Below are 20,685 nucleotides of genomic sequence, written 5' to 3' on the forward strand. Positions count from 1 at the left end.
GACAGACATTTGAGCCAAGCCAACGCAGAAAGCCTGCGTTGTACCCGCTCTTTGTATTTATAACCCGCTAACAGGACACACCAATGTCCCTCTGCCAACCATACATTGGTAGAACATTTCCATATCCGGGGACGGGATTCTCTGGTCTGCCTGCTGCATTTTGCTGCCTGGCGCCCCCCCCCCGCCGCAGCGGGATTCTCTGTCCCGCCAGCCGGCCAATGGGGTTTGCCATTGTGGCCAACTGACGCCGTTGGGAAATCCGTGGCCGTGAGTGCGGTGCCGGCCAGAGGATTCCGCTGATGGGGAATTCCACTGATGGCCTTGAATTGAAAACTTCCCCGGCTGGGCAGATAGGCCTCAGCTTAAGGGACCCCCACGGTGTACAGTAGGCAACTCTAGAATCAAATCGTCGGTGGGCATGGGCGGACGGCAGCTGAGGCAGGCCGGTTAGAAAGCCCCCTTCGCTTCTGGGAGACGTAATTGCAGTTGTTTCAGAAGCTGTTGGGCCCATATCCTCACCCCTCACCCCCATTCTGCCCCACCACCCCCACCTCATGCCTCCTCCTTGCCAACCCATACCCCATCCATGCCCATGAAATCATTGTTGATTGTGGTAAAAACCCATCTAGTTCACTCATGTCATTTAGGGAAGGAAATCTATCATCCTTACCTGGTCTGACCTACATTTGGCTCCAGATCCACACCAATGTGGTTGACTCTTAAAAATGCCCTCAGGGATGGGCAATAAATACTGGCCCAACCAGCGACGCCCACATCATCCACATCCCATGAACGAATAAAAGAAACACATCAAAGACAGATAATCTTTTAATCGCCTTTTAAACTGTAAATCAAAATGTTAACTCAGCACCCCATCCCAGTTGAGAAAAGTGTTTTCGTAGCTTATGAAACTCAGTTAAATATTCATGATGAGCTCAACCACCCTTTAACAAAATATTCTATTGAATCGACGGGAACAGATGCTAATATTTCTTCCTAATCTACTATGGATGGTAGATCAATAAAAGCAGTTCAGCAGAGAGGGTGTATTTATTTAACTCTAATTGACAGCATCAGCCTGTTGTTTTTTTCATGTTTAAAGGGGCGGGGATTTAAAATCTTCAGATCACAAACAGACTTTATCTACCTTTCACAGAGGTTTACACCTACCCCATATATTTATCACCCCCACACTTCATGGTAAGGTCCTTGGAACAGTGAAAGTGGGATCAGTTGAACACAGCAGAATTATCTGAAATTAGTACTGAGTTCAGTTTTCTTGCCCTACCCCTTCCCCCATCGTCAAAAATGGGACTTGTTGGAAAGGGGACGGAAATTCTGCATCTGCAGCCTCCCCATCATTTTTAAAGGTCTCCAAGCATTGGATAGACTGAAAATTCAGCCCATACTGTCAAAGTGAAAATGAAATGAGGTAGAGCATTTAGATTCAAACGCTAAGATGTTGCTGCCTGGTTAAAGCCTAATTTCATTATACAATTATAACAAGTATTTCTGAACAATTGGCGTGGCCAACAGCACCTCTAGGTCAGAATTCTCCGGTCTTTCCCTGGCGGCAGGATTCTCGGGTCCCTCTGGCAGCGCAGCCCCGCCCTGACGGCGTGGAGCGAATGGCGCACTGCTCTCGCCGGCGATGAACACATGGCTGGGAAGCCGGAGAACCCCGCCTCTATTTTCTGGAATGTCACTCGACACTGTCAGTCATGGCAGTCTCCCAACCGGCCCCCCTTTTAGGTGTCACACAGCAGGCAGCTCCAGGGAGCACTGATTTGCAACGTTTAAAGAATTCTCACCCTGGTTTTTAAATCCCCTCTCCCCTTCCCTATCTCTGAAACTTCCCTCCCTTGACCAGGTTTTCGGTCACTTATTCTGACATCTCCTTTCGTGCCGCGGCCTCAAATCTTGTTCGAGAATTGCTCCTGCGGAGCGTCTAGGGACATGTTGCTACGTTGAGGGCGCAGTGTAATCGATCCTGCAGGCATGGTATTCCTGACGCCAATCTCCTCACAAAACAAAACAAGAAGCCGGTTGCCTGAGCAGCGTTCCTTTGTTTCAAAGTGAAGGAGAGGCAGCAGCTGTGGGATGGGGTGACCCAGAGGAAGTGCTCGGGAACAGGAAGAAAGGCTTTTGTTTGCAGGTTCATCTGCGACACGGTGGCACTTTTGGACTCAGGAACTGCCCCTGACAATCCGAATAAACAGGATGGATATTTCCACCCCGCCTCCCACCTCCCAGGATTCAGCAGCAGCCCAGGAGATGCTGCTGAAAATCTTCGCTCAGTAGAATGTGTAAGGGAAAGGGGAGCTCAGTGACCCAGACAGCAAGTCATTCGCTTGGAATCATAGGGCTGGACTCTCCGGTCGCTGACGTTGAAACCGCATTCGTCGATCGGGCGGAGAATACCTGTTTACCACCAAATTGGGGGCGATGCTGCTTTTGTGATGCTCCGCCCCCTCCAAAGCGGCGTACTGTACCCTGTGCACCGTATCGACGGCATCAGGCAACCCACTGATGCTCCGCCCCCAACCGGCCGAGTTCCCGACAGCGTCGGTCGCGTGTGGTCTCATCCGTCGGGAATTCGGCGTGGCAGCTGCGGGCTCAGTCCAGCGCCACCACAGTCAGAGACGGCCGATCCGCAGGCAGGGGCTGGGGGCACTGTTGGGGGGTGGTCGGGGGGGTGCGAACTGGCCAAAGGGGGGGGCACTATTCCGCAGGCCGGGTCCGCGAGCAGACGGCGCTATATTGCACGGCTGCCGCCACGCACATGCGTGGCCACGGAGCCGGAAATTCTCCGGGCCGTATCGGCAGCTAGAGGCGGGTGCTCTACGATGCACAGCATGCTAGCCAAACGGAGGATCGGTGCTTGTTTTGCGCCGGGTTTTCTGGCGTAAAACGCCACTGTTCCCACGCTGGCGTGAGGGTATAGCCTCACAATCGGAGAATCCAGCCCATAGAATTTACAATGCAGAAAGGGGCTATTCGGCCCATCGAGTCTGCACCAGCCCTTGAAAAGAGCACTCCACCCAACCCCAGATCTCCACCCTATCCCCGTAATCCAGTAGCCCCGCCTAATCTTTAGGACACTAAGGGGCAATTTATCACGCCCAATCCATCTACCCTGCACATCTTTTAACTGTGGGGGGAAACCGGAGCACCCGGAGGAAACCCACGAAGACGCGGGGAGAACGTGCAGACTCCGCAAAGACAGCCACCCGAGGTTGGAATCGAACCTGGGTCCCTGGCACTGCAAGGCAGCAGTGCTAACCGCTGTGCCACTGGGCCGCCCAAAGTCTAGGAGAAATCAACAACTGGTCAGGTCTTCTGGTTGCTTTCCAATCAGCCCTATCCTCTGGACTGCTAATTGTGAGTTTCATAGGCTCATGTGCGATGCCTCACATTGCTCGTCACCTCTCACTAACTAGACCAGCGAGTGATGATTGACCACTTGAGTGCGGTTTACCAGCGGGAGCAAGAGCTCGGGGAACTAATCTCCCAGCCTGAATAAACATCTTCAGGGCAGGACAGGAAGAGAAGGAATTGGAGAAACATGGATCGGTCAACAATTTAGTTCTGCTCTGCTTCAGCCCCCAAATTCTTCACCATTACGGAATGTTTGTTACACAATCAGGAATACGCTTGAGTTGAGTTAACAGACAAGAGTTTGAAATTCTATTTGATGTCAGCCAAAGCTCTGTTACGAGCCCTTAGATCAGAGACTGATGGACTCGGGTGGCATGGTGGTTCAGTGGTTTAGCACTGCTGCCTCATGGTGCCGAGGACCCGGGGTGATCCCGGCCCCGGATCACTGTCCGTGTGGAGTTTGCACATTTTCCCCGTGTTTGCAGGGTCTCATCCCCACAACCCAAAGATGTGCCGGGTATGTGGATTGACCACGCCAAATTAACCCTTAATTGGAAAAATAAGAATTCGGTACTCAATTTTGAAAGAACTCTGACTGATTTCTCAATTAGCACGTCAAGGGGAGGGAGTTCATCCGACTGTTCCATTTCAATGCTGGATTTGAGCGCAGGGTGGGGCCCATTAATCAGTGTGAAGGAAATCATCACACTGCTGCTGTGAATTTCAATATTGCAAATGTATAATCCACATATCGCAAATTGAAGACGCAGTGCTTATGGAACCCAACAAAGATGTTTGCGAGAGCTGGGCCTAGAAGAGATCTCATGGCAACACCATCTATTTGGGCATTCATGGTATCATTAAAGCTGAACGCAACTGCATGAGTTGCTGAGTTCAGAAGCTCAATGAAAACTGATTCATACAATGGTGGCAGGTCTAGATTGCCATGATCTAGCACTGAAGCACAAATATCTATGGTTCCTTTCAGTGAAAAGTTGGTGGAGAGGCTAGCATCACCAAATGAGCACATGACACAGAACTGGTCATACATAAAACAGGACATGAAGGGATATCACCTCTGTGAATCTTGGCAAGCCCATACAAACACGGATGCAGCGAGCCATGGGAACAAACTGTATCATATACATCACCCGGCAGCTCAGCACTCTTTCACAAAGTCCAGCAAACAGTTCTTAATTTACTTTTGAGCGAAGCTATCCGGTAATATTGAGCGGCAGGTCCAATGGATATGAACTGCGATCCGTCTTTCAGAATGGGATGTGTTATGCTGATACAGTTTCCCGTTACCCTTGTTAAGGATTGCAATTCTAGTTCCTTTATCAGATTTATTGATGTATATTCAGGTTAGTCTTAAGGTCCCTCAACACTATTAGGCATTTGCATTGCATGTGGGAGTCAGCCAATCCCGAAATATGCATTTGGAATCAAAATAGGATGCATCAAAGAAATTCTGCAGGATAATGGCTCCCTTGATCAGACCATTTCATGCTGTATATCCCACAAACTCATGGATGGCCTGAAGGCCATTACTTTTGGTCCTGAAAAATGCCCAGCCTATCCTGGAAAGTCAAGCTATCTCAACATTTTGAACACCAGGTGAAGCACGCTAGCTTGCGGTAGTAACATCGGTGGTATTCCACCATTATCAGGATTCTACCATAAAGCCAAAAATATGTTTTGCCTATCATACAAAGCGCAATGTGGAATATGAATTTCAGTGCCACTGGAATGCAGAGTATGTTGGCTGTACATTGCAAAGACTGGCAGATTGTATCAAATAGCATGTGCCAGTCATGGTTCACAACAGACAAGATACAGACCATACCTAACTAGCCCATGCTTGCAGAACTCAAAATCCCGTGTCCAACATGAGATGTGATTCCACAATTGGACAACATTTACTCAGTAATCCTCAAGGCGCTAAGAATTACACTGACAATGAATTTAAGATTGTCAGCTGGGCTTGTAGTGTGACACATTTGTGTGTACTGGAACCTATATATGAATACACTGGGCTCTATTCTTTATAGACAGAAAGGATAGGTACACACATTGCACCTGCTTCAGCTGAACAAAATAAGTGACAGCCATTCACTGACTCATTCCTCAGGGCAATACCTTGACCAATCATAAGAACATAAGAACATAAGAACTAGGAGCAGGAGTAGGCCATCTGGCCCCTCGAGCCTGCTCCACCATTCAATGAGATCATGGCTGATCTTTTGTGGACTCAGCTCCACTTTCCGGCCCAAACACCACAACCCTTAATCCCTTTATTCTTCAAAAAACTATCTATCTTTATCTTAAAAACTTTTAATGAAGGAGCCTCTACTGCTTCACTGGGCAAGGAATTCCATAGATTCACAACCCTTTGGGTGAAGAAGTTCCTCCTAAACTCAGTCCTAAATCTACTTCCCCTTATTTTGAGGCTATGCCCCCTAGATCTGCTTTCACCCGCCAGTGGAAACAACCTGCCCGCATCTATCCTATCTATTCCCTTCGTAATCTTATATGTTTCTACAAGATCCCCCCTCATCCTTCTAAATTCCAACGAGTACAGTCCCAGTCTACTCAACCTCTCCTCGTAATCCAACCCCTTCAGCTCTGGGATTAACCTTGTGAATCTCCTCTGCACACCCTCTAGTGCCAGTACGTTCTTTCTCAAGTACGGAGACCAAAACTGAACACAATACTCCAGGTGTGGCCTCACTGGTCAATGGTCAAACTGTCCGGATTAAATTTCAAACAATGCTTGGCGGTGATCTGTCAGTCACCTGATCCATTCTCCATGGCAACATCTTTACCAATCAGAAGCTATTTGACAACCAATCAGCACTTTCTTCTCATACAGTATGTATTGTTGTTTTCCCACCCCCCAATATCGGTATTAATGTGACGTGTTCTGATGAGTGCAAGACAAAAAACTTTGACAAGTCTGCTTTTCCAGCAATACTCAAGCAATGTTAAACTTATATTAAACCGTAGCCGATAAGTAATGCACTGTGAACAGGGCTGGTCTCCGTGTTATCAAAAGGTATTAGAGGCATTGGAGAAGGTGCAAAACTGATCATCGAGAATTACTCCAAAACGCAGGGGGAAGGGAAAGCTCAACAGGGTTGGGCTCTTTGCGTGAGAGAAGGGCATGTTGAAAGGTGACCGCAAGAAAGTTCTTTAAGATCACGAAAGGGGTTGTGGGGATAGGTCGAAACTAGAGGTCACAAGTGTGAGAGAGCAACTGTAATAAACAAAACAGGGAATACAGGAGAAAGCTCGTTACCTGGAGATGGTGAGAATGTGGGACTCACTATCACGGGCGGTGGTTGAGGCGGAGAGCATGGATGTATTAAATGGGAGGAAAAGTGTGGGAATGGAATGAGATGTTGATGGGTGAGATGAAGAGGGGGTGGGAAGCGGTTCATGTGGAGAATAAACACCAGTATGAACCGCTTGGGCCGAATGGCCTGTTCCAAGCTGTACATTCTGTGTAACAATTTATTGGTTGCAAAGTCCCAGGGATATCAAAGGCATTGACTGAATGCTATAGATAGCTAGGGACCAATGACACAGGGATTGTCTGGTCCACCCCGTCCCCAAGACCGGAAATTCCCGCCCGGGCCTTTCAACGGTCCATGTAATTTTCTGCCCGTCCGCGATGATTCTGGCAGCCAGTGGGACCGGAAAACTCACCCCACAAAGATGTCGCAACGAGAGGCCGTAAAGCATTCCCACTGAGAACGCCCTTCCCCCAGTGGCATTGTGAGTTGGGTCCTAATCCAGTCCTGGTCACGGGCAGGCAACAGGACGCCCAGGGGAGCGAAGGTCCATAGATTCCCTCGAGGACCCGGAGGAGCAACGCTCCCCCATCAGAAGATTCAAAAGAGGGCCGGGCATCTACCATTTGGCCCCTCAATCTGCCCTGTCATTCCATAGAATAGAATCAAACCATAGAATTCATACAGTACAGGAGGTGACCATTCAGCCCATCAATCTGCTCTGCTGTTCAGTAAAAGCAAAGCTGACCTACCTTACCTCCACTCTTCCTTCCTATCCCTACATTCCTCTATTCCTTTATTTTATTGATTGGGAACGGACTGCCTAATAGCCCGATGGTGACAGATTCAACGGTCGCCTTCAATTGAGAATTGGACGGTTAAAAGAGAAAAAGATTGATGGGCTGAATGGCTTCCTTTTGTGCTGTGATATTCTACGAATAGGAAGGATTCAGCGACTCCAACTCAGTTTTTTGTATGAAACCCCCAGTCAGGTAGGACCTCGCCTGGCTGTACGATCCCCATGATAAAGTAATCTCACTCCTTTGCCCAACGGGCTATCTACTGTACCAGAGTAGGACGGATGCCCGAGGTCAAAGAAGACAGCCCCAGTCTACAGCTTCAGGAGATGAGGGGAGCGAGTAGGACCCGACAAAAGACAACACTCGGAATCTGAGATCGGTATCGATTTGCGAGGGACAGCAATCCGGGGATGGGGAAAATAAGGTGGAAACAATTCAATGAACCCGGGAAAATTGAGGGGATGCGAACAGCAGACGGCAGCAATTTTAAAGGGGGAGCAAGACAAACAGGAACAGTGAGAGCAAAAACCAGAAGCGCTGTCAACAACATCAGTGACACAATCCCTACACGGGACATCCTGGTTCAGAGCAGCTTCTGGCTTGGGTCAGACACTCACTGCTTTGATCGGCCTTCAGATATCTTGCCAGCTGGCGTCAATCACTGACGTGAATTGTCCCATCTCAGAAAGGGAGCACACACAATTCCAGGTAGCCCGCTGGCTGCTCACGGGTGAAGTCATTGGCAGAGGGGATTTCCAGGATTCGGGAGGGGGGGGGGGCGGGCACAGAGCCAGACGGGACAGGGGAGACCTAGCGATGGTGAACGCTAATCCCACCCTCTCCTCCCGATCCTGAGGGCTGTTGACGAGGCGGATGTGGAAAGGATTTTTCCTCTTGTCGGAGAACCCAGGGTTTCACTGTTTAAAAATAAGGCCATTTCAGAAGAAGATGATCAGAAATATTTCCTCTCCGCGGATCGGGAGTCTGTGGAACTCTCTTCCTCACAAGGCAGTGGAAGCAGAGACTTTGAATATTTTTAACGGAGAGCCGGATAGATCCTTGATGAAGAAGGGGGTAAAAGAAATGAATCTGGGGTAGGCCGGAATGTGGGGGTGAAGTTACATGAAGATAAACCGCATTCTATTGAACGGCGGAACAAACTCGAGGGGCTGAGTGGCCTATACTTCGGCCCCTAATTAATATGGAAATTTCAAATGGACATCGATAAGCTCGGTGAGTGGGCTAAAATTTGGCAGATGGAGTTTAATGTGGATAGGTGTGAGGTTATCCATTTTGGTCAGAAAAATGGAAAGGCAACTTAATATCCAAATAGAAAGAAACTTCAGAGTGCTTCGGTGCACAGGGAGCTGGGTGTCCTTGTGCATGCATCGCAGGAAAAAGGTTTGTAGGTACAGCAGGTAATAAGGAAGGCAAATGGAACTGGCATTTATTCACTCGATTGATTCCAGAGATGAGGGGTTTGTGTTATGAAGAGAGATTGAGCAGTTTAGGCCTATGCTCTCTCGGGTTTAGAACAACGAGAGGAGATCAAATCGAGGGACGTAATTTTATGGAAGGTATTGACGAAGTGGACGTAGAGCGGATGTTTCCTCTTGTGGAGCAATCTGGAACGAGATGTCATAGTTTTAGGATAAGGGGTAGCAGATTTAAAACAGATTAGAGAAATTACTTCTCTCGAAAGATCGTGAATCTGTGGAATTCGCTACCCCAGAGTGAGGTGAATGCTGGGACATTGAGTAAAGTTAAAGAGGAGATAGACGGATTTTTAATGAGTAATGGGTTGAAGGGTTATGGAGGATGGGCAGGAAGGGCGTTGAGGTCGAGATGAGATCAGCCATGATAGCAAAGAATGGCGGAGTGGGCTCAAGAGGCTGAATTTCCCACTCCTGCTCCTAGTTCTTATCGGGATCTTCTTAGGGATGGGCATTAAATGCTGGCATTATCCCATGATCCAAATTATAAAATGATCGACTCCCTATTACTATGATTCCCAGTGAATTCCAAAATCTCAGTAAATGATGTATTGTCCAGTGTGCCAGAGGAATCAGACATGATGTCAGTAACATGCTCTGTCCTGAATGTCAGTTGGATGCTCTCTTAGTCACAAGGGGCGAAATTCTCCCCCAACGGCGCGATGTCCGCCGACTGGCGCCAAAAACGGCGCCAATCAGACGGGCATTGCGCCGCCCCAAAGGTGCGGAATGCTCCGCATCTTTGGGGGCCGAGCCCCGACATTGAGGGGCTAGGCCGGCGCCGGAGGGATTTCCGCCCCGCCAGCTGGCGGAAACGGCCTTTGTTGCCCCGCCAGCTGGCGCGGAATGACATTCGGGGCGGCGCATACGCGGGAGTGTCAGCGGCTGCTGACAGTTTCCCGCGCATGCGCAGTGGGGAGAGTCTCTTCCGCCTCCGCCATGGTGGAGACCGTTGCGGAGGCGGAAGGGAGAGAGTGCCCCCACGGCACAGGCCCGCCCGCGGATCGGTGGGCCCCGATCGCGGGCCAGGTCACCCCCCCGGGGTCAGATCGCCCCGCGCCCCCCCCCTCCCCCCAGGACCCCGGAGCCCGCCTTGTCCCGCCGGTAAATACCTACTTTAATTTACGCCGGCGGGACAGGCAATTTCTCGGCGGGACTTCGGCCCATTCGGGCCGGAGAATTGAGCGGGGGGGCCGCCAACCGGCGCGACCCGATTCCTGCCCCCGCCCAATCTCCGGTACCGGAGACTTCGGCAACCGGCGAGGGCGGGATTCACGGCGGCCAACGGCCATTCTCCGACCCACTGGGGGGTCGGAGAATGACGCCCAAGGTGCGGGGTTCCAGGAATCAAGGCTGATTCTCCGATCCAGCACGGACGGGAGTGCAGCACTGTTGGAGGTTCTGTCTTTCAGACGAGATATTAAACAGAGATCCTATCTGGTTTGGTGTGATGGATCCCATGGCACCATTATCCTGGCCAATATTTATGCCTGAATAAACATCACAAAAACCAGGGGATCATTGTGGTGGCTGGAGGTGATACTGTGGAGTCTCTGAGTATAACTGAACAAGGGTTTATTGATAACAACTAAAGATAAACTGTAGACAGGCACGGAGTCAGTAAACAGGCCTTCACTCTCTGGATCTCGGGTCCACACTGCATGTGGCCTCCTGCTCCCAGGGCCCTACATTTTCCCCAGCTGGTTGGGGTTCGCATGCTCCTGTGCAATAGGCCCAGAGCTGGTCACGTGACCACACAGGCTCACCACCTAAAGTGGCTGCGCTATCAATCAATAAACCAATCAATCAAGAGCCGGGAGATTTAAAAAGCGCGGGAGGCGAGAGAGCCGGGACAGTGCTGGGAGAGGTGAGTGCACAAAAGGTGTGGCAGGAGTGCCTTTAGACACGGAGTGCTGATTGGAACAGAGTGCATCTGAGTTTAGGTGAGTGACTGAGTGCTGACTGGAACAGAGTGCATCTGAGTTTAGGTGAGTGACTGAGTTTGGGTGAGTGGCGAGAGAGGGCTGTGTTTTTGTTGGTGTTCGGGTTTATACTTGAGGTTCTATAAAACATTTTTAAAAAATTATTATTTAAATTAATTAACTAATTGAATATGGCTGGACAGGTGATGTGCTGTTGCTGTATGATGATGAAACTGGTGGATCCCATTGAGACCGTCAGTGACCACATCTGCAGCAAGTGTTGGCTGCTCGAGGAACTTCGGCTCAGAATTGATGAGCTGGAGACCGAGCTGCACACACTGCGGCACATCAGGGAGGGGGAAAATTACCTGGACGCTTAGTTTCAGGAGGCAGTCACACCCGGTAGAATAAGTACTGATAATTCGGACAGTGGTCAGGGACAGAGTGGTGTGACTGCAAGGGAGGCAGGTAGGGGGATCCTGAGTTTAGGAGTTGAGGAGCCTCAGCCCTTGACCTTGTCCAATAGGTATGAGATACTTGCTCCCTGTGTGGATGAGGAAGAGGGCTGTAGGGAGGATGCGTTGACTGACCACTGCACCATGGTACAGGAAGCCATTCAAGAGGGGGGAGCAAAAAGACAAGTGGTAGTTGTAGGGAATTCTATAATTAGGGGGATTGATGGCATCCTTTGTAAGCCAGATCGAGAGTCCCGCATGGTATGTTGCCTGCCCGGTGCCAGGGTGAGGGACATCTCTGATCGGCTTGAAAGGATTTTGGAGAGGGAGGGGGATGATACAGTTGTTGTGGTCCACGTTGGGACTAACAACATAGGTAAGACTAGGAAAGAGGACCTGTTTGGGGATTATCAAACACTAGGGACTAAATTAAAGAACAAGTCCTCCAGGGTTATAATCTCTGGATCACTACCCGAGCCACGTGCCAATTGGCATAGGGTTGAGAAAATTAGGGAAGTTAACACGTGGCTAAAGGAGTGGTGCGGGAAAGAGGGATTCCATTTCATGGGGCATTGGCATCAGTACTGGGGCAGGAGGGACCTGTACCGTTGGGACGGTCTTCACCTGAACCATTCTGGGACCAGTGTTCTAGCGAATAGGATAAATAGGTTGGTCACAAGGACTTTAAACTAGCAAGTTGGGGGGAAGGGAAGTGTAAAGCTATGGACAGTATAATGGTTAATGGAGATCAAGGCAGCAGGTTACGTGACAGGTTATTATGTAGAGATATGGGTTCAAAGACAAGGAAAATTAGGAGAAAGGGTAAGAGGAAAAATAATTTGCGAAAAGTTACTGATCAAGGTGTTAGGATTCATAACAAAGACCTAAAAAACAGCATAAGTGTACTTTACCTGAATGCTCGTAGTATACGAAATAAGGTGAATGAGTTGATGGCGCAAATCATCGTGAATTACTATGATTTAGTGGCCATTACTGAAACATGGTTAAAAGATGGTCACGACTGGGAGTTAAATATCCAAGGGTATCAGACTATACGAAAGGATAGAATGGACGGTAAGGGCGGTGGTGTAGCTTTGTTGTTTAAGGATGGCATCCGGGCAATAGTAAGGGATGATGTTGGTGCTATGGAGGACAAGGTTGAATCAATTTGGGTGGAAATCAGGAATAGTAAGGCGAAAAGGTCACTGATAGGAGTGGTCTATAGGCCACCATATAGTAACAGGATGGTAGGGCAGGCAATAAGCAAAGAAATAACGGATGCATGTAGAAATGGTACAGCGGTTATCATGGGAGATTTTAATCTGCATATCGATTGGTTTAACCAGGTTGGTAAAGGCAGCCTTGAGGAGGAGTTTATAGAATATGCCCGGGATAATTTCCTGGAATAGTATGTAATGGAACCTACAAGGGAACAAGCGGTCCTAGATCTGGTCCTGTGTAATGAGGCAGGATTGATTAATGATCTCATAGTTCGGGATCCTCTTGGAAGGAGCGACCACAATATGGTGGAATTTAAAATACAGTTGGAGGATGACAAGGTAAAATCAAACACTAGTGTTTTGTGCTTAAACAAAGGCGATTACAATGGGATGAGAGAAGAGCTAAGGTAGACTGGGAGCAAAGACTTCATGGTGAAGCAGTTGAGGAACAGTGGAGAACCTTCCGAGCGATCTTTCACAGTGTTCAAAAAAGGTTCATACCGACAAAAAAGAAAGACGGTAGAAAGGGGAAAAATCGACCGTGGATATCTAAGGAGGTGAGGGAGAGTATCAAATTGAAGGAAAAAACATACAAAGTGGCAAATATTAGTGGGAGACTAGAGGACTGGGAAGTCTTTAGGGGACAACAGAAAGCTACTAAAAAAGCTATAAAGAAGAGTAAGGTAGACTATGAAAGTAAACTGGCTCAGAACATAAAAGCAGATAGTAAAAGCTTCTACAAATATATAAGACAAAAAATTGGTCCTTTGGAAGATGAGAAGGGAGATTTAATAATAGGAGACGGGGAAATGGTTGAGGAGCTGAACAGGTTTTTTGGGTCAGTCTTCACAGTGGAGGACACAAATAACATGCCAGTGACTGATGGAAATAAAGATATGGGGCGTCATTCTCCGACCCCCCAGCGGGTCGGAGAATGGGCGTTGGCCGCCGTAAATCCCGCCCCCGCCGGTTGCTGAAGTATCCGAAGGGAGAAAAGTCGGTGGGGCGTTAATGGCGCCACTGACGTCGGAGAATGGCACGGGTCTGCGCAAGGCAGCCGATTTTCGGCCTGCCGATATTCTCCCTTCCGGATGGGCCGAAGTCCCGTCGACGTGATGATCGTTCACGTCGACGTAAATCAAACCTCCTTTTCATCGGCATGAACCTGTGCTCCAGGTTCACGCCGACCAGCGTGGAGGTGAGTGACGGCCTGGGGGGTTGGCCGCTGGGCAGGCGATGGCGTGGCCGCAGTCTGAATGTGTGGGGAGAGGTGTGTCTCGGGTTGTGTGTGTGTGTGTGTGTGGCGGGGGGGGGGGGGTGGTTAGAGTGGGCTGGGCTCCGGGGGAGTGCCGGGAGGGGGGTCAGTGCCGGGGAGGAGGTTGGGGTCCGTGCCGGGAGGGGGATGGGGGGGTCCGTGCCGGGGAGGGGGATGGGGGGTCCATGCCGGGGAGGGGGATGGGGGGGTCCGTGCCGGGGAGGGGGATGGGGGGTCCGTGCCGGGGAGGGGGGTGGGGGGGTCCGTGCCGGGGAGGGGGATGGGGGGTCCGTGCCGGGGAGGGGGATGGGGGGGTCCATGCCGGGGAGGGGGATGGGGGGTCCGTGCCGGGGAGGGGGGGTGCGAGGGCAAGTGAGTTGGTCCACCTGGCCAGGTGCCAGCCTCCAACAGTTGGACCCATGCGGTCCATGCCACCTGGCTGGGGGGAAGGAGGGGATATGGGCAATGATGACATGTCGTCGTTCCCCCCCCCCAACCAGGCCGTCATGTTTTCCGATCATCCAGCGATGTTGGCCGCCGTGGCGGCAGCCGCTCATGTCCATGTTGCCCTGGATGAGGAGGAGGAGGAGGAGCGTGCCAGAGAGGCGGCGCAGGCTGCCGCAGAGGGGCAGGCGGCAGCCGCTCAGGCTGGAGGGACACCTGACCGACAGGACGAGGAGGGGAGGAGGACGTCGCGGCCCCACGGCAACGGAGGCACCCGAGGGCGCCCCGTGTGTACTGGCCCCGGCAATCATACCAGGACCTCACGGACCGGGAATGCAGGAGGAGACTCCGGATGAGGCGGGAAACCGTGGCACACATCTGCCACCTGCTGGTACATCTGTCACCGCGTGGCACTGGTGGGGGACACCCTCTCCCCGTGTCCGTCAAGGTTACGGTGGCCCTGAACTTTTATGCAACGGGGTCATTCCAGGCACCGAGTGGGGACCTGTCCGGCATCGGTGCATCCGGGCAGTGACAGATGCCCTATATGCCATGGCGCACCGCTACATCCGCTTCCCTGTGGACCGGGCCAGCCAAGATGCCCGGGCCGTGGGCTTCTCTGCCGTGGCCGGGTTCCCCATGGTCCAGGGCGCGATTGATGGGATGCACGGCGCCGTGCGGCCACTTGCAGATAACAGGGCCGTGTTCACCAATAGGAAGGGGACCTATTCGATGAACGTACAGGTGGTCTGCGACCACCGCATGATGATCCTGCAAGTCTGCGCCCGTTACCCAGGCAGTGTACACGACTCATACGTGTTGTCGCGGTCATCCATCCCCAGCATGTACGAGGGACGCCATCCCCGGCTGAGGGGCTGGTTGCTGGGCGACAGGGGCTACCCATTGCGATCGTGGCTGATGACGCCTATATGGAGGCCACGCAATGAGGCAGAGAACCGCTACAATGATGCCCATGTAGCGACAAGGGGAGTGATAGAGAGGTGCTTTGGCGTGCTGAAGATGCGTTTCAGGTGCCTGGACCTCTCTGGGGGCGCCCTCCAGTATCGGTCAGATAGGGTCGGCCGCATCATTGTGGTGTGCTGTGTCCTGCACAACATAGCCCAGCAGAGGGGCGATGTGCCGCAGGCAGAGGAGGGCGGAGTGGAGGAGCAGCAGGAAGAGGCGCAGTCCTCCCCAGATGAGGGAGATGGGGGAAATGGTCAGGGCAGACGGGGTAGACACAGGCGGGTGGCTGTCCACCGTTACCGGCTGGCCCAGCGGGCACGGGACAGACTGATAGTCGCCCGCTTCACTGACTAGATGGGCGTGGGAATCGGGTAGTATGGCCACAGACCGCACACCATGGCACAGCCGACCACCCACACGCCCCACCCATCCACCCACCCAGCACCCTCACCCCCCTCCCCAACCCCACCCACCCCACCCGCATGCACACCACCACCCCCCCATTGCCGATCCACCTGCGGCACAACGGGCCGGGCTCACACAGTTGCGGGTGGACGCGTGTCTATTGCAGGCCATGGAGGATGATGACAACCCGCCCTGCGGTGAGCTCCTGGCTCCACATCGTTGGACTATGTCTGACCCATGGCCACAGTACCACCATCCACCCGGACCATCCCTGCATGCGGCTGTGACACTGCAGCGCACGGTCCCGTCCTCTGCCCGGGGGATGTTGATGGCGGCCCAGGGGGAACGGGGCAGACTCACCTGGGGCTGAGGTAAGACCACCCCTCACACACACACTTGCACTCAACGTACATGACACCCCCGCACGCTTTGGACAGAGCACAAAGGCAGCTTCTGTAGGTGTAACATTGACTTTAATAACCAAACGTGTTCATGCACGTGCCCTAGCCCCTAAAACTCATCTGTGCCCTGCACCCGTGCCAACTTACTCAGTATCTAATTGTTTGGCCTTACGGGCCCTTTGACTACGTCTACGTGGGTCCCCAGACGGTACAGCAGAACTGGAGGTGGACTCCTGTGATTCCTGCCCTCTGACACTGGATCCCTTTGGCGGCCGTTTCCTGGGGCGTCCTGGCCTAGATGGGCCAGGCTGCGGCCCGGGCGACTGGGATGGCGAGCTGCCAGCCTGTCCTGCCCGTTGCCCACCCGATGCACCTGGGACAGAAGGGGGGGGGAGTCTGAGGTGTCGCGGTGTTCCGGGACCTCCCCTACAGGGGGGGGGGGGGGGGGCCGGGACGGACCACACCACCTTCTCCTCCCTCGGGGTGCCCAATGGCCCCCAGGCCTCTACATGGGTGGGGGATGCGAACGGACTGGCCATCCGACGCCCCCCCGACATCTGGCGCTGCCAGTCCTGGAGGCCCGTGCTGGTATCGACAGGGGTCTGCAGGTTTGCAGCCATGGAGCCCAGGGGGTTGGCAAACCCTGTCTGTGACAGTGCGACGCCGGCTCGCACATGGCCATTGGCGCCGATGCCCTCAGCGATGGCCTGCAGAGACTGGGTCATGGCCTGCAGAGACTGGGCCATGGCCTGCTGAGACTGGGCTATGGTGTTGAGCGCCTCTGCCATCTGGCGCTGGCACTGGCTCATGGCCTCCTGTGAGAGGGCAGCCGTGTCCTGGGCCACAGACGCTGCCTGCACGGAAAGCCCCAGGCCTCGCAAACCGTTCTCCATGTCTGACACCGTCGCACCCATTGCCTCCACCGCGGACGCCACCCGTGCGGTGTCGGCCTGGGTGGCACGCGTGACCCGCACCACTTCCAGCTCCTGGACGCGGGTGGACTCCTCCACCTGCGACTGCAGCCGCCGCAAGCCGGCCGTCACCCTCTTCGCTCGTCTCCGGGTCGGTGGTTGCATCGGATCTATGTGTGGGTGTGGAAACTCCAGGAACCCGGGATCCATCTGGGCGGCAGATGTTCGCTTGGGCTGGGCTGCCCTCCGACCGCCCGGCCCCTCTGCTGCTCCTACCTCCACCTGCTGTACCGGGATGGCTGTGTTGTGCGCACCAGTGAGTGTACCAGACGCCTCATCACCAAAGTGCCCAACCGAGGTGAGTGTTTCTGCGATGGTGGAGGGTGGTGATGACAGCAGTGGCGTTGTGTCGTGCTCTTCGTCCCACTCTGAGTCCATGGCACTTTGGGGTGGGGGTTCGTCTCCACCCATCCATTCTGAGTCACTGTCCGGTATTTCGTCTTCCTGGGTAGTGGTGTCCTGGGTAGTGCTGTCCCGGGTAGTGGTGTCCCGGGTAGTGCTGTCCCGGGTAGGGGTGTCCTGGATAGTGGTGTCCTGGGTAGTGGTGTCCTGGCTCGGATGTGACGGGGGCCTGTGGCTGCCCCCCTCGTCGCTGGGTGGTCGCTCCCGCACGTGACGGGGGTGTCGTCTCCCTGTTGCTCCAGGTCTCTCCGTCTCCCGTGGTGTGCGAGGGGCATCCTGCGGGCGTCGCATGCTGGAGGGTCCGGGTCTCTCTGTCTCCCGTGGCCTCCGAGGGCCATCCTGCGGGCGGTCTGCATCTGCGGGGATGGGTGCCTGGACGTTTGGTCCTGCGATACACAATGAAGCATGCATGGTTAGACACGCAGGCAGTGATCAGGTGGTATGGGGGAGGGGGGATATGGGGACGGGCTGTCGGTGGCTCACTTGCTACTACGCCCCCGACCTCTGCATCAGCAACCTCCCGGTCCTCAGGTCCGCCAGCCAGTTCCAGGGCCCTTTCCTCGTGTTCGGTCAGTGGTCTCTCATCAGCGGGGCCTCCTCCAGTCCTCACATGCTCCCTATTGTTGTGTGCGCGCTTCTCCTGTGGGGGGGGTGGGTGGGGGGGGTGGTGGCAGGGGTAAAAGGCAACACTGTTAGGCAGGTATATGAATGCACGCCATCGGTTGCGCGTGCATTGCAGAGGTTAAGGTTACGGCTGGATTCACTTGGGGATATGGGGAGGGGATATGGGGGAGGGGGGATATGGGGGAGGGGGGATATGGGGGAGGGGGGATATGGGAGGGGATATGGGGAGGGGGGATATGGGGGATATGGGGGAGGGGGGATATGGGGGATATGGGGGAGGGGGGATATGGGGGAGGGGGGATATGGGGAGGGGGGATATGGGGGAGGGGGGATATGGGGGATATGGGGGAGGGGGATATGGGGAGGGGGGACATGGGGGATATGGGGGAGGAGGGATATGGGGGAGGGGGAATATGGGGGAGGGGGGATATGGGGAGGGAGGATATGGGGGACATGGGGGAGGGGGGATATGAGGGAGGGGGGATATGGGGGGATATGGGGGATATGGGGGAGGGGGGTATGGGGGAGGGGGATATGGGGAGGGGGGATATGGGGGGAGGGGGGATATGGGGGAGGCTCACCCTGCCTGCTCTGACGAGGTCATTCACCTTCTTGTGGCACTGGGTGCCTGTCCGTGGTGTCAGGGCCACAGCGGTGACGGCCTCTGCCACCTCCCTCCACAGACGCCGGCTGTGGCGTGGGGCAACTCTGCGGCCGTGCCCGGGATACAGGGCGTCCCTCCTCTGCTCCACTGCGTCCAGGAGCGCCTCCACATCCCGTGACTCCTACCTCGGGGCTGAGCGACGGCCAGCCATCCAGTCGGGTGTTCCGGTCAGGTGGGGGGGAGCAGCGCGGCCTTATGAGCTGTCACGCCATGCGGCGCGTATGACACTGCACGGCATGAACCACGTGCAGTGCAAGCGCGGATCCCGTTACGTCGCTGCTAGCCCATTTCGGGCCGGAGACTTTCGACGTGACGCAAGTCGGATTTGCGCCGATCGGCGGCCTTTGCGCCGATAACGGATATTTTCGCCCATGATAGGTAAGGACCTTGAGATGATTGTAATCACTAAGGAGGCAGTATTGGGCAAGCATATTGGGGCTAAAGGTAGGCAAGTCTCCTGGCCCTGATGGGATGCATCCCAGAGTGTTAAAAGAGATGGCTAGGGAAATTGTAAACGCACTAGTGATAATTTATCAAAATTCACTAGACTCTGGGGTGGTCCCAGAGGATTGGAAAGTAGCAAACGTGACACCACTGTTTAAAAAAGGAGGTCGGCAGAAAGCGGGTAATTATAGGCCGATAAGCTTAACTTCGGTTGTAGGGAAAATGCTGGAATCTATCATTAAGGAGGAAATAGCGGGGCACCTGGAGGGAAATTGTCCCATTGGGCAGACGCAGCATGGGTTCACAAAGGGTAGGTCGTGTCTGACTAATTTGGTAGAATTTTTTGAGGACGTTACCAGTGCAGTAGATAACGGGGAGCCAATGGATGTGGTATATCTGGATTTCCAGAAAGCTTTTGACAAGGTGCCGCACAAAAGGTTGCTGCATAAACTAAAGATGCATGGCATTGAGGGTAAAGTGGTAGCATGGGTAGAGGATTGGTTAACTAACAGAAAGCAGAGAGTGGGGATAAATGGGTGTTTCTCTGGTTGGCAACCTGTAACTAGTGGGGTCCCTCAAGGATCAGTGTTGGGCCCGCAGTTGTTCACAATTTACATAGACGATTTGGAGTTGGGGACCAAGTGCAATGTCTCAAAGTTTGCAGACGGCACTAAGATGAGTGGTAAAGCAAAAAGTGCAGAGGATACCGGAAGTCTGCAGAAGGATTTGGATAGGTTAGGTGAATGGGCTAGGGTCTGGCAGATGGAATTCAATGTTGCCAAGTGTGAGGCTATCCATTTTGGGAGGAATAACAGCAGAATGGATTATTATTTAAACGGTAAGATGTTAAAACATGCTGCTGTGCAGAGGGACCTGGGTGTGCTGGTGCACGAGTCACAAAAAGTTGGTGTGCAGGTGCAACAGGTGATTAAGAAGGCGAATCGAGTTTTGTCTTTCATTGCTAGAGGGATGGAGTTCAAGACTAGGGAGTTTATGCTGCAATTGTATAGGGTGTTGGTGAGGCCGCATCTGGAGTATTGTGTTCAGTTTTGGTCTCCTTACCTGAGAAAGGACATCTTGGCACTGGAGGGAGTGCAGAGGAGATTCACTAGGTTGATCCCAGAGTTGAGGGGATTAGATTATGACGAGAGGTTGTGTAGACTGGGACTGTACTCATTGGAGTTTAGAAGGATGAGGGTGGATCTTATTGAAACATATAAAATTATGAAGGGAATAGATAGGATAGATGCGGGCAGGTTGTTTCCACTGGTCGGGGAAAGCAGAACTAGGGGGCATAGCCTCAAAATAAGGGGAAGTAGATTTAGGACGGAGTGTAGGAGGAACTTCTTCACCCAAAGGGTTGTGAATCTCTGGAATTCCTTGCCCAGTGAAGCAGTTGAGGCTCCTTCTTTAAACGTTTTTAAGAAAAAGATAGATACCTTTCTAAAGAATAAAGGGATTCGGGGACATGGTGTACGGGCCGGAGAGTGGAGCTGAGTCCACAAAGATCAGCCGTGATCTCATTAAATGGCGGAGCAGGCTCGAGGG

General features: G+C 53.0%; 1 protein-coding gene across 3 annotated transcripts in view; it reads left to right on the forward strand.

Annotated features, from left to right (window-relative positions):
• LOC140403202 (nuclear receptor subfamily 5 group A member 2-like) overlaps window positions 1-20,685 on the forward strand; it is a 73,568-nt gene that overhangs the window by 43,279 nt on the left and 9,604 nt on the right. The gene's annotated exons all lie outside the window — the stretch shown is intronic.

Source organism: Scyliorhinus torazame, chromosome 27 (genome assembly GCF_047496885.1).
Source record: "Scyliorhinus torazame isolate Kashiwa2021f chromosome 27, sScyTor2.1, whole genome shotgun sequence".
Classification (NCBI taxonomy): Eukaryota; Metazoa; Chordata; class Chondrichthyes; order Carcharhiniformes; family Scyliorhinidae; genus Scyliorhinus; species Scyliorhinus torazame.